The following is a 13,189-nucleotide window of genomic DNA, read 5'->3' on the forward strand; positions in this document are numbered from 1 at the left end:
TTCCTACTTGGGAATCTCTAAAAGAAAATGGCCTGAGGGGTCTTGGTGCGGGGCGCGGTGCTGTGTGCCTAGGACCCCATCTTTGATACCTCCGCAGTTCTGGCCGGGAGAATGGAGCAAATTGGATAATTTACATGACCAAAGGCCTCAGGTACAAAGAGAGGTTGTATAATAAAGGCACACAGCGAGAGGAGGAAGCAGGTGAAATAGCGGGACATCCCGTGGGAAGAGGAAAGCTGTCTAAAATTCCAGAAATCGGGGGAGGCAGGCAAAACATAGTGTTTCTCATATATGTCTGTGACTTAAGTATCGGTGCTGAGAGAAACAGGGAGGCTGAAATTAAAAGACGACTCATTTAAAGTAATGGGACAGTAATGGGGGCCAGCTATTAAGGCAAAGTAGAATAAGGAGAGGCAAAAAGGGGAGTGGAAATAATGAGAATGAATGATGTACGTAGAAAGGATTGGCACTGAAGCCACTGAAATAGGAAGCTTGTAAGGAACAGATGGGATCCAAGCACTCCTAAGCAAGAGAAATCAAAGTAGCAAATACAATCTACATTTGTTGTGGAGCCCTGGGATAAGAAACTTTCAAATCATTTGCTGGTTTTTAAACTGTTGTAAAGGACCATGAAGGGTTTCTGTTCTCAAGGGGTCAGAATTCCTGTGTGGTGAGTTGGAAAGAATGCTGCCCCTGAAGTCAGAAGTCTTGGTTTTGAATCCTGGCTCTGGCGATGAATGAAAAAAAAATACTGTGTGTCCTTCAATAAATTGGTGAACCTTTCAGGGTCTTAGTTTCCTCATCTGTAAAATGAAAGAATCAGGTTTGATGTTAAGACTGATGCTAGGATTCACAGAAACAGTTGGTCTGTTAGATTAAGTTGGAAGTGTTCTAACCTTCATTCTTTTTCTTTTCCCTTTTCTTTTTCAAATGGTGAACTTACCAGTCATCAGCAAAAACAAACATTTCAATTTGCAGAGAACAAAAAAAATGAGTATTTGAGCCTGTATATTTATATTATATACAATGGATTTTTAAGTATAAATTAAATTTAACAAAATTGCCCTATTTGGGTCCCCTCCCTAATTTCCTTGTATTTTCTTCCTTGTTTTAAAATGTTTTCTTGAGGATTTTTTTTCCCCTTGCAGCTCTCACCACTATTTAACTCACCCTTCCCTGCTTCCCACACAAATAGAAGCCCTTCCTTCTAACAAGTAGAGTCAAGCAGATCACATCAGCACATTGGCTATGTCTGAAAATGTATTTCTCATCTGCACCTCTCTGTCAGGAGGCCGGAAGCCTGAGTCATCATCACTTATCTGAGCTCCAGAGATGAGTCACTGCTTTGATCAGAGTTCAGAAGTCTTTCCGAGTTGTTTTCAACTCTGTTACTGTGGTCATTGTGTCCTCGTGGTTCTCGTTTCACCCTGTATCATTTTGCGCAAGTTTTCCCAAGTTTCTCTGAGTCTGTCATACTTATCATTTCTTATGATGCAGTTTTATTCCTGAACCCCAGGTTGTTCAGCCATTCCCCAACCAAAGGGCATCTAATTTCTTTCCAGTTTTTCCAGTGCTACTATAGATATTATGGAACATATGGGTCCTTTTCCTCTTTAGGGAATACCTAGTACTGGCACTGCTGGGTCAAAGAGTATGGGTAGTTTAGTCACGTTAGGGACATAGTTCTAAATTACTCTCCAGAATGCTTGTACCAGTTCACAGCTCCTCCATAGCCTTTCCAACAATTGTCATGTTCCTCTTCAAGTTGATGAGTGTGAAGTGGAACCTAACACTTGCTTAATTTGCATTTCACTTATTTTTAGTGATTTTAACCTTTTTTTGCCCATGTGAGTACTGTCTTTACAAGGGCAAAATAGGTGGTTCACTAGAATTGCTAAATTGCTTTGGTACCTTGGGCAAGGCACCTGCTTCTCTGGGCCTGTTTTCTGACCTGAAATACTTGTTGTTAGTGACCATAGTGAGTTAAGGTTTACAGGGTTCATTGCATTCATTGTCATATTTCAACCTCATATCCATCCGGTGAAGTAGGTGCTGGGTTAGTCTCTCCACTTAACAGTGGCTCAGGAGAAGAGAAGTGACCCTTCCAGAGATCCATAGCTAGAATCCTAGGTGGCTTTTGAGCTTTGGTCTTCTGGACCACAAGTAAAATACTTTACATGCCCTCCTCTGTACAGCCAGGGCTTTGAGCTACATCATCAGCAATGTCTTAATCCTGTGATCTAAGTTAACTGGCAGCAAAGAATTGGAACAAATTTATAAAATTACAAAAGGAAAAAAAGAGAAAATCCAGACTTCACTTGCCTCTCCTAGCTCTTAACCGAGTCTTGGCTGAGGCTACCATTCTCATCTCTTCTTAATACCTAGTGATACAAGATATGAAAAAGTCAGGATAATGACTTTTCAGTCTTATTCTTCTCAATCTCCTTATTCCTTATTACCAGCCTGAAATAATGATTTATTATGTACTGAAATGGCCTAGAATGACCCTTTCATCTAATAGATTTCCCACCCCACCTTGTCCTCACTCCGAATTCTTCTCTTTGTTAGATTGAAGTTAGTTATCTCATGGAAGCCTCAAAGGTGTTATATGTAATCTGACATTTTTCACACATAGTATTGCATCCCACCTGAAGCAATTTTATTTAGAAAAACTTGTAAATGGTTGTTAAGCCAATGGGTGATGGAGTGCATTCCTTTTTGGAAGGCTGTTAATGGATAATTTGCTCCCCTATTGACAGAGGTTTTCAGGGATGTGGCTAGCCACTACTCCTCTCAAACACTGGGATAAAGATACCTGGCTAGAGGAAAAGAAACATAGCTTTGACAAGATGTTGGACTGGTGCAGATCCCCAGTAATAACCCCAGAGAGATGCCCCTACTTGTCTCATAAGGTAGATCTTATGGAAATTGTTTGCTCTTCATTCAGCATACATTTATAAGTGAATGGTACATGAGTAACAAGGTGCTAGGTCCTACCAGGTATTCTGGGAAAAAAAGGGACTTAGTCTCTGCCCATGAAGCTTACAGTTTAATTAAGACAATATTTTTGACAATTCTATTCAACTTGATTCAATTCAGCAAAAATTTATTAGGTGATTATTAGTAGACTCTGTAGGAGGCCCTGGGGAAACAGAGATGAAAAGAACATGGCCCATGCTCTTAAGGCCTTGATTTCCACCCAGGGGAAACTAATGTAGTGGAAAGACCAGTAGATTTGATGTCAGAGGAAATGGGGCCAAATCCAGCTCTTCACCATACTGCCTTTATAATCTTGGGCAATAATTAACTTCCCACTTTCAGGGCCTCAGTTTTCATCACTTAGATAATTGGACTAGATAATCTCAAAGGTCTCAATAATAACACCTTTTTATGTGAACAGAACTTTATATTTTGCCAAGAATTTTATGTACATGATCTCATTTGACACTTCACCAAGCCAGTGTGGTAAGCAGGCCAGGGATTATTGATCGTCTTCATTTGAGAGAGAGGAAAATAGTGGGGGAAGGGAAGACCACAGGAGATGGTAGAAAGGAACTTGGTTAATTCCTGGAGCCCCTCTGAACACCCACAGAGTTGGCATTGAAGCGCTATGGCAGAGTAGCATCACTGTCTTCTCAAAGGGCACTAGGGAATGTTTACTGGGGAGAGAGGCTGACAACACAGAGCAAACTAACACAGTGTCTTGTGGCTTTTGTCACTCTGGCAGAAAGGCTGTCTTTAATACTCTCGAAGAGCATTCTTCATGGAAAATGGTCCTCATGGCTGATGGTTTGCCCATGTGCCTGAAAATGAAACTAACTAGAGAACCTTTAAGATGGACAATGTGATTGTTTCTTGGCATTTTTTCACATTGGGCACTCATCAGGGCTGCTCTTAGCCTCATATGAAACAAATCCTCATCCAGTTTTGGAACTGAAAGAGACCTGCCCATTTTACAGAGGAGAAAATTAAGGATCAGAGAGGGAAAGAGACTTTGAAAGGACGCACAGTCAATTAATGCAGGGTCAGAACTGTAACACAACCTTTTGTTGAGTTTTGAGTCAAGGAGTCTGGATTAAAGTCTGGGATCTACTACCATTTTGCTGTAGAAATTTGGGCAACTCTCTTAACTTCTCTGGGCCTCTGTTATCTCCTTTATGAAATGAGGGTATATGATTAGACAACCTCCAACGTAATTGCCAGGTCTCTGAAATGTAAGCAGAATGTTTTTAAAGAAATTTTTTCAACTAAAAAGCATTTTTTTTCTCCTCATGATGAAAAAAGGGAAACAAACCCACAAAACCTTTATTATAAATATGCATAGTCAAGCAAAAACACTTCCCCTATTAGTCATGTTAAAAAAATGTATATGTCATTCTTTGTCAGGAGGTAACATTCTTTTTTTTTCATGCTTTAATTTTTTTTTACATATAAAAAATATAGAACGCTTCACGAATTTGCGTGTCATCCTTGCGCAGGGGCCATGCTAATCTTCTCTGTATCGTTCCAATTTTAGTATATGTGCTGCCGAAGTGAGCACAGGAGGTAACATTCTTTATCATTAGTCCTGGAGAGTTATGAATCATCATTGTTCTTAAGTCTTACAAAGTTCTTCAGTGTTACAGTGTTATAGTATATAGTCTTCTCCTGGTTCCACTCACTTCACTCTGTATCATTTCATTCCAATCTTTCTAGGTTTTTTCTGGAACTGTCCCATTCATCATTTCATATGGCACAATAGTATTATATTGCATTCTATACCATAATTTGTTCAGGCATTCTGTAATTGATGGGTACCTACTTAGTTTCCAGGTCTTTACCTCCACAAAAAGATCTGCTATAAGTACTTAAAAAACATATGGCCTCTTTTCTACTTTCTTTGATCTCTTTGGGATACAGACCTACATAGAGTTATACCTGAGGCAAAGAAAATGTGTATTTTAGTGATTGGGTGGTGGTGGTTTCAAATTGCTTTTCCAATTGATGAGTGTTTATAGTTTCAAATTGCTTTCTCAAATGACTGGATCAATTCACAGTGACATTAACAGTAATTACATGTGTTTATTTCCCCATATTTCCTCCCATAATCATAATTTCTCTCTTTTGTCATATTTGCGAAACTGATGGGTGTGACATAAAACTTCAAAGGTGCTTTAATTTGAATTTCTGTAATTTTTAGTGAGAACAATTTTATATACATGTTGATAGTGTGGATTCCTTCCCTTGAGAACTGCCTATTCATATCCTTTGACCATATTTCAGGGAATGGTTCTTACTCTTATCCATTTGAATCAGCTCATGTGTCTTGGAAATGAGACCTTTATCAGAGAAATTTGCTACAGGGTATTTTCCCCCAGTTAATGGTTTCCCTTCTAATTTTAGTTGCATTGGTTCTGTTTGTGCAAAATCTTTTATGTCATATATACGGTCATCAAAATTGTTTGGTTTAACTTTTGTTATTCCTGATTCCATGTTTGGAATCAGCTCTTGAATAATTACTATTTTAATTTCACACTAGCAGTGGGTAAAAAAGGAAAAATTACCCTTCTGTAGAAAGATTCCCACTTTCTAGTCATTGTTGAAGTCTATAATGAATTTTCTCAGCGTAAAGAAACTTTGAAAAACAAGGACCCTGAATTCACCAGCTCTGAGACACCACAACAGCTTGTATAGGGAAATAATTGCTCTCTGAGTTTAGTATACTGTTTGCTATGTTCTGATAGATTTTCAAGTAGTCAATTTTTTAAAATAAGTTTAAAAGCTTTAGAAAAACAGGCTTAAAAAGGGAAAGGACTTGTATTTACAGGAATGTTTATAGTAGCTCTTTTAGTGATAACAAAGAATTGGAAATGGAGGGGATGTCCATCAATTGGGTTATGGCAAATGAATGTGATGGGATGCTGCTGTGCTGTAAGAAATGATGAAGGGGGATGGTTTCAGAAAAATATGGGAACTGATGCAAAGCGAAGCGATCAGAACCAGGAGAGCAATTTACACTGTAGCAGCAATTTTGTAATAGTAGTTAACTATGAAAGACTTCATAATTCTCCTCAGTAGAATAATCCATCACAATTCCAAAGTACTAATGATTTAAACTGCTATCCATCTCCAGAGAGAGAACTGATAGGCTAGGGTGCAGGTTGAAGCATTATTTTTTTCCTATTTCTTTTTTTTAGAACATGGCTAAATGTGAAATGTTTTTCAAAACTTCATATGGATAATAAGTGTTGTGTTTCTTGCCTTCTCAAGGAAGGGGGTGGAGGGAGGGAGGGAGAGAATTTGAAAATGAAAGAAAACATTTTAAGAAGAGACTGAGAAGTAAGTAAACTGACAAAGGCCAATGGTAAACTGTGTGCATAGTTAAAAAGTAGAACTCTGGAAATAGGAATTAGAGAGAGAGATTTGACAAGTGAGCACATGCTAGAAGCTCGATATAGGTCTAGAACTAAGAAGAGTGCTTTGGGTTAGAGTCACTTACTGCCTACTTGCTATTCTCTGGGCACAATGCTCTATCTCCTGCCCCTGTACCTTTTGCACAGACTGTCTTTCCAAAATGGCAGCTCCCTCCATAGAAATAAGCAAGTTTGAAATCAGGGTTTGGAGAGAAAGATAAGTTCCATTTTGTACATATTTAGTTTAAGATGCCTATGAAACTTCCATTGAGAAAGGTCCAGTAGGCAGTTGGTAATTATCCTTCCTCACTTCTGCCTCTTGTTATGGCTCCCTTCAAATGCAATCTCTTTCATTTTTAGGCCTTTCTTCAGCCCTATGGTTTTTAGTGTCTCTCTCTTCCACGTATTAACTTTATATATATATTTGGTATTTGCAATACTTATTTTTTGAATATATTCATTCCGTTCAGTGGAACGTATGCTCCCTGATGACAAGAACCATTTTGTTTTTTTCTCTTTGTATCTCCAGTGTCCTTCACATAAACAATTAATAAATTGAAAGTAGGAGACTAGGTCATTTTCTTTAAGCATAGGATATGGGGTGACACTGGATGGAAGACAGGTAGAAGATAGAAAAGAGTTGGAATAGTTTCTGTGGGAGATTAGCTAGGCTTTCCAGTGGAAGGATTGTCAAGCTATAGTAAAGGTCCAGTAAGAAAGTTTTTGCTTGGGGGGCAGCTAGGTGGTGCAGTGGATAAAGCACCAGCCCCGAATTCAGGAGGATCTGAGTTCAAATCCTGACCCAAACTCTTCGACACTTACTAGCTGTGTGACCTTGGGCAAGTCACTTAATCCTCATTGCCCCCCCCCCAAAGTGTTGACTGGACAAAGAATGTGTGGAAGGGAGTGATGTATTTTATAACTAGAAAGCAGTTGAAGCTTTAGATGCCAGAGGAGTCCATCTTTTATCTTAGAGGTAATATAGAGCCACTAGAGTTTGAATGGGAGAGTGATGTGGTCAAACTGTATTTAAGGAAATCACTTGGATGTGTAAGGCATGGAGGATGAATTGGACAGACAGACAGACAGACATGTACTTCAGGCGGGGAAACCAATTAGGAGGCTACCGGAATAGTCCAGACAATAAGTGGCGAGAGCCTAGGGTTGTGACTGTGTGAGTAGAGACCCAGAGATGGTTGCAAAAGATGTGGTGGTGGTAGAAACAGCCCAATTTAGCAGCTAAGTTGCCATGTTGGGTGAGGGAGAATAAGGAGTCGAGGAAGGTACTGAAGTTTTAAACCTGGGAGACAAGAAGGATGGTAGCTCCCTCCATAGAAATATGGGAGTTGGAAAGCAGCATTTGGAGGTAAAGATAAAGAGTTCCATTTTAGATGTGTTAAGTTTGAGATGCATGAGACAACCATTGAGGCAGTGGGTGATTCAGGAATGGATCTCAGAAGAGGGATTAGGGCTGGATATAGAGATCTGATAACCAGCTGAATAGAAATGATAATCAAACCCTTGGTTGCTGAAATGGTTGGGAGAATATAGAGGAAGGGCCCTGGACATAGCTTTGGGAAACACTGGAAATGAATAGATATAAGATGTATGATGATCTAGCCCAGAAAACTAAGAAAGGGCAATCAAAACTTGAGTCAAGAGAACCAAGAGAGAGCTGGGTCACATAAGAGCCATGTATAAGAGGAGCATGTATCCATGGGGAAAGGGTGGTCAACAGGGTCAAAGGTCAGCAGTGTCAAAGCGTGAAGAGAGGTTGAGAAGGATGAGGAATGAGAAAAGGTTATTGCATTTGACAATTATTTGATGCAGTTTTATTTGAATGATGAAGTGGGAAGCCAGACTCCAGAAGTTAGTGAGAAAAGTGATGAGAGAGAAATGGAGGCAACAAGAGTAGACAGCTTTTCATAGGATTTGGACCAAGAAAAGGAGAGTTATAGGAAGAATGCTTGAGTGGTTGATGGTCTCCACTTAAGGGTTTTTATTCTTGTTAACACATGGGAAAGACTTAGGAGTGTTTATATGTAGCAGGAAAGGAACCAGTTTCTTGCCCCATACCCTTCCATTTCTTTCTAACTTACCTTTTTGGCTTCTTTTCTGTCTTTTCAATTAGCCATAGTGGAAAATTAAATTTTTTAAAAATATCTATTGTATTTCTTAAGTATTTGAGTGTCTATCTAAACTCTGTCCAGGGCTCTTTTCTTTCTATATACTATCTTAACCTTATAATCTCTTAAAGGTTTAATTCTATTTCTCTGTAGGGCTATATCTATCCCTAGAACCTCTCCTTCAAAACCTGAAGCTTTTATGTTTCTTCTTTAAAAACCAGACATTTTTTGTCTAATTTTTCGATTTGTTATTTGAAGAAATTTAAATTGATGGGGTTTTTTTTGCATTTGTATTCATTGATTTTTTTTCATATGAGCCACTGTTCTTCAGTAGAAAAGAAAGTCTCCAGGTAAGAGCCAGGGTTTCAGCCATATTCTGCTCATAAATATGTATCCTTGTAGGGAAAGCAGATCCAGGTTTTTTGCCAATTGTGATGCTCAATTACAAAGGGGTCAGGGGCCCCTTTGGAAGAACTGTTTAGGCAATCTGGGATCATTTGGGAGTCAGGACACTTGGGTATACTCTTAAGTTGCATAGTTGATAAGAGCGCTGGACTTGATGTCAGGAAGACCTGGGTTTCAATCAGATACTAACTGTGAGACTCTGGGCAAGTCATTTAATTTCTTTCTGCCTCAGTTTCCTCATGTGTAAAATGGAGTTACTTCCATTTTCCATTATACAGTACCAACTTTAAAGGGTGGTCCTGAGGATCAAATGAAATAACAAGTATAGCACTTCCTTATTTATTTATTTAAAGTTTTGAGTTCCAAATTCTATTCTTCTCTCATTCCCTCCCTCCCTCCCCTCCCCCCTCCCCGAGATTGAAAGCAATCAGTATAGGTTATACATGTTCAATAAGTATAGCACTTTCCTACCAATTTTTGGCTATGTCAGGCACACTTCAGGTTGGCTCTGTGCTCTAGGGGAGTGGTAGTAAGAGCCTCCCTTTTCCCTTATGAATGTGACAGTGAGTTACATAGGAAGTGCAGGCACGTGGAACAAGTTATACTTTTCATCACAGATGTTAGTGCTTTATTGTCTCCCCTCCCAAACCCATGTCTCTTTCAAATTTCCCTGTTTCTGTTGAGGATACCAACATTCACCAGCAGCCTTCTAGTCCCCCAAGTTAGTAACCTCAGATTCATCTTTGACTCCACATGTCCAGTCAGTTAATGGAATCGTATAGAAACTGCATGACAGCATCTCTTGCATGTGTTCCCTTCTCTCAACTCACATAGTCATTTCCCTGACATAGGCCCTTATCAACTTTCTCCTGGACTGTTACAGTAACCTTGAAATTGGTCTGCTTGTCTCAAGTCTCTCCCCTTTCCAATCCCTCTTCCACATAGCTTGAAAATGACTTTCTCAAAGCACTAGTCTGCTCGTGTCATTCCCCTTAGCCCATAAACCCCAGTGGCTCCCTAAGTGCTATTGTACAGGCACAGATATATAATTTATAAATGTGAAGGAATTGATGATCAAAGAAGTTTGGAGACAACTGCTTTAGGCAAATAGAGCTTTCACAGGAAGAAGAGACAACTCTCAGGGTCCACAGACCAATCTACAGATCCAAACCCAAAGCCCCAGAAACACCCTGTGACCATGTTGGATGAAAACCTTTCCTGATTTTTATCTGGCTTAAGGTTTTGCAGCCCAGTCTCCCAGATGTGGTAGGAATAACCACGGTTCCCATGGTTATCTGTTGAGTGAACATGAAAGCCGTAGCCATGGCACCGCTGATTAAAATCGAAATCTCTGATTTGAATGACATTTTTCTGAGGCTGCTTTGTGTTCAGGAACTGAAATGAATGCAGCGAGGGGGCTAATTTTTCTCCCCAGCTGGGGAGTTCTTATGGAATGACTTAGACTATACCCCTCTTCTAAGATTGGCATTTTATGAATTTCATGATAATTTAAGGAAATGCAGCTAATTCTTTCAGGTATCTGAGTGTGTCCTTTTATGTTGCACAAATGGTTTATTTTTATTTCAAGGTCCTGTGCTTCCACTCATATTGCGTTTCTTGCCACTGGACTTTTTGGAAGATAAAGGATGGCTTTGTAGATTTCCACAGAGTCTTTCTGCAAAATTCTCATTTATGGTAATCCTTCTTCCAGATTGCATGGAAAGGGATTTACGGTGCTTTGTTTGAAGAGAATAAATATAACAGTCTTGTCCTTTGCAAGTCAACTTAATCCATCTGAAGCTGACATTTTGGTACAACTCATAAAAAACCCAACCCTGACTGGTGTATATCTCTCACTTTGGAGGTGAAGGCCCTGGCCATATTTTGTCTTTCAGAATATCGTACCTCAGTTATCCTCAGGGGTTCAGACAAAACAGGTCGTAAAACTGTTTTCACATTTTCCATTTAAAAAAAGAATCTGAGAATGTCAGAGCTGGAAGGGACCTTAGAGATTGTCTAGACCCACCCCCCTCATTTTGCAGAGGCCTTAGAAGCCAGAGAAGGTGAGTGAATTAATTTACCTGAGTTTGAGGACAGAGCTGGGATTAAAATTTAGGTGTCTTGAATTCCAGCATAGTGTTCCACATTCTGCTGTGCTTCAGTCTCTTCTTATTTAGATTAGCAAATACATGAGCAAAATATGTTCATTAATCTTTATTTTCTTTCCAATACCCCATAAATTTATTAATATCATAACTTAGAAAAGGATAATGTTGCTGACTGAAAAGGAAAGATATTTATTTCCCCAAATTTGGGGGATTCCTAAGGATTCGCAAAGAAATACTTTTTGCTTCTTTTGCTTATTATTAATATTTTGAAATGTAGTAACGAGTTTTAAGGTTCAAAGTAGCACTGGTTTTGTGGTCTACACACAGTAGCAATTGCTACTACTGAAATGCTCCCTGCCCCCCCGCCCCCAGATGCACCAAAGTGTCGGCTTGGCTCACCTTTCTTGAAGGTCAGGCTTTAGAAAATTCTCCCACAACAAACTGTTATCTGTGGGCTCTTGTGACAAGTAGAGAACTCTCTATTAGGCAGGATACTGAGTCAATCCAGGGAGCAGCATAAGAAGTTGATACAACAGGCATTCTGGGAATTCAAATGAATCCAATTTTAACTGTAGAAAGAACCAGCTGGATCTGGAGTCAGAAGGCCTGGGTTCTAATGACCTTGAGCAAGTCATGAGATTTCAATTTCCTTAACTGAAAAAAAGAGAGGATTGGTCCAGATTGTCTCTGCTTTCCTTCCCTGCTCTGAGTCAATGAACCTATTCATTTTTTGTAGAAAATAAAATCCAAGCTCTCTGATTGGGGATAATTTGGAAAAAGTTGTTCTGTTTGTTAGTATACCATAGCTCTCTGGGCTTTGGGTACATAGATTGAGGTGATGCATGTCATCTTGACCTGATGGGGACCAATGTGTCAATGTGCTACCTCAGTCCATTCATTCAAATAGCTCGTTAATCTTGCAGGGAAAATAACAGACCAATAGTTTAACTGAGACTTAAAAAAACTAATCAAATCAGGCAATTACTTTGGCATTTTATAGACCACATCGTGACCTTAGGAAAAGATTGAAAAGGTAGCTGAATTATGCAATTTCCATCTATTTTACAGCAAGATAAAAGAAGTAGGAAATAGAAAAAAAACACCTCATGTCAATTTCCTTAAAAGACACCCTTATCAGCCCTAGGACCTTTCACTCAAATTACATTTGCCAACAAACAGGAAGTCTCTTTTGTGGAGATATGGCTCAAATGTGCTCAATTCAAGGGATATGAAAGGCTGTTTTGTTGTTGTTTTTAAGTGTGTGGTGGTCAGTATGTTCCAGTAGAGAGAACTCTGGACTGGGGTTCAAAACCCCCAGATCTATTCCTTACTGCCCTCATAAGTCTGAGCAACATGCTACTCTATGGGCCTTAATTCCCTCATCTGTAAAAAGGAGTTAGAGTAGGTGACCACAAAGGGCCATGCTATATCTATTATTCTGTGATCATATTGAGAAAAATTTGAGGAGAAAATTAATATTTTTTTCCTTTTAAATGTTTTTATTTTAAATTTTATTTTAAATGTTTTTATTGATATCTTATGTTTATGTTAGTTTCCCCCGTAATCTCTCCCCCTACTGTCTTTAGAGAGCTCTTCCATATAACAATTAGTTTTTTAAAAAAAAAACAGAAAAGGAGAGAAAATTAGCAGAACTAATCAATACATTGAAAAACTTCCAAAAATATAGGAAGTGTGGAACAACTGTGGATTTGGTACTTCCATGAAGGAAAGGGTGGATTGGGAATGTGCTGTCATCTCTCCTCATTCAAAGCATGCTTGACTCATATTTGATAAAATTCACTTTTGCTTTTTGTTTTGGTGGGTGGCGGTTCTTTCCATTTAAGTTGTTTTTATTGTTTTCTTGGCTCTGCTTACTTTACTCTATATTAGTTCACATAAATATTTTTATGCTTCTCTTCACTGTATTTGTCATTTCTTACTGCACACTAATATTCTACTACATTCAGGTAATACAGTTTGTTTACCTATTCTTCAGTTGAAGGTCATATACTTTGTTTCCAATTCTTAGCCATCATATAAAAGTGCTACTCTGAATATTTTGCTGTGTATGACTACTTGATTTTTATCAGTGGCCTTTTAGGTGTATGTGCCCAGAATAGTCTCTAGTTTAAAGGGTTATATGTTAAAATGTTATAGT

At 38.9% G+C, this 13,189-nt stretch overlaps 1 protein-coding gene and 1 non-coding gene across 9 annotated transcripts in view; one reads left to right on the top strand and one right to left on the bottom strand.

Annotated features, from left to right (window-relative positions):
• Nucleotides 1–13,189, top strand: part of LOC122733309 (transcriptional repressor protein YY1-like) — a 119,320-nt gene that overhangs the window by 21,336 nt on the left and 84,795 nt on the right. Inside the window, exon 1 of one of the 8 annotated variants that reach the window (XM_043973599.1) lies at nt 16–151. The exons of the other annotated variants lie outside the window; for them this stretch is intronic. The gene's annotated coding sequence lies outside the window, so the exon portion shown is untranslated. Of the gene's footprint in view, nt 1–15; nt 152–13,189 lie in introns of those variants that run through there. 8 annotated transcript variants of the gene reach the window in all.
• Nucleotides 4,434–4,540, bottom strand: LOC122734251. Its single transcript, XR_006354049.1, has one exon. It is a non-coding gene; the product is annotated as a U6 spliceosomal RNA (small nuclear RNA).

This window comes from Dromiciops gliroides, chromosome X (assembly GCF_019393635.1).
Source record: "Dromiciops gliroides isolate mDroGli1 chromosome X, mDroGli1.pri, whole genome shotgun sequence".
Classification (NCBI taxonomy): Eukaryota; Metazoa; Chordata; class Mammalia; order Microbiotheria; family Microbiotheriidae; genus Dromiciops; species Dromiciops gliroides.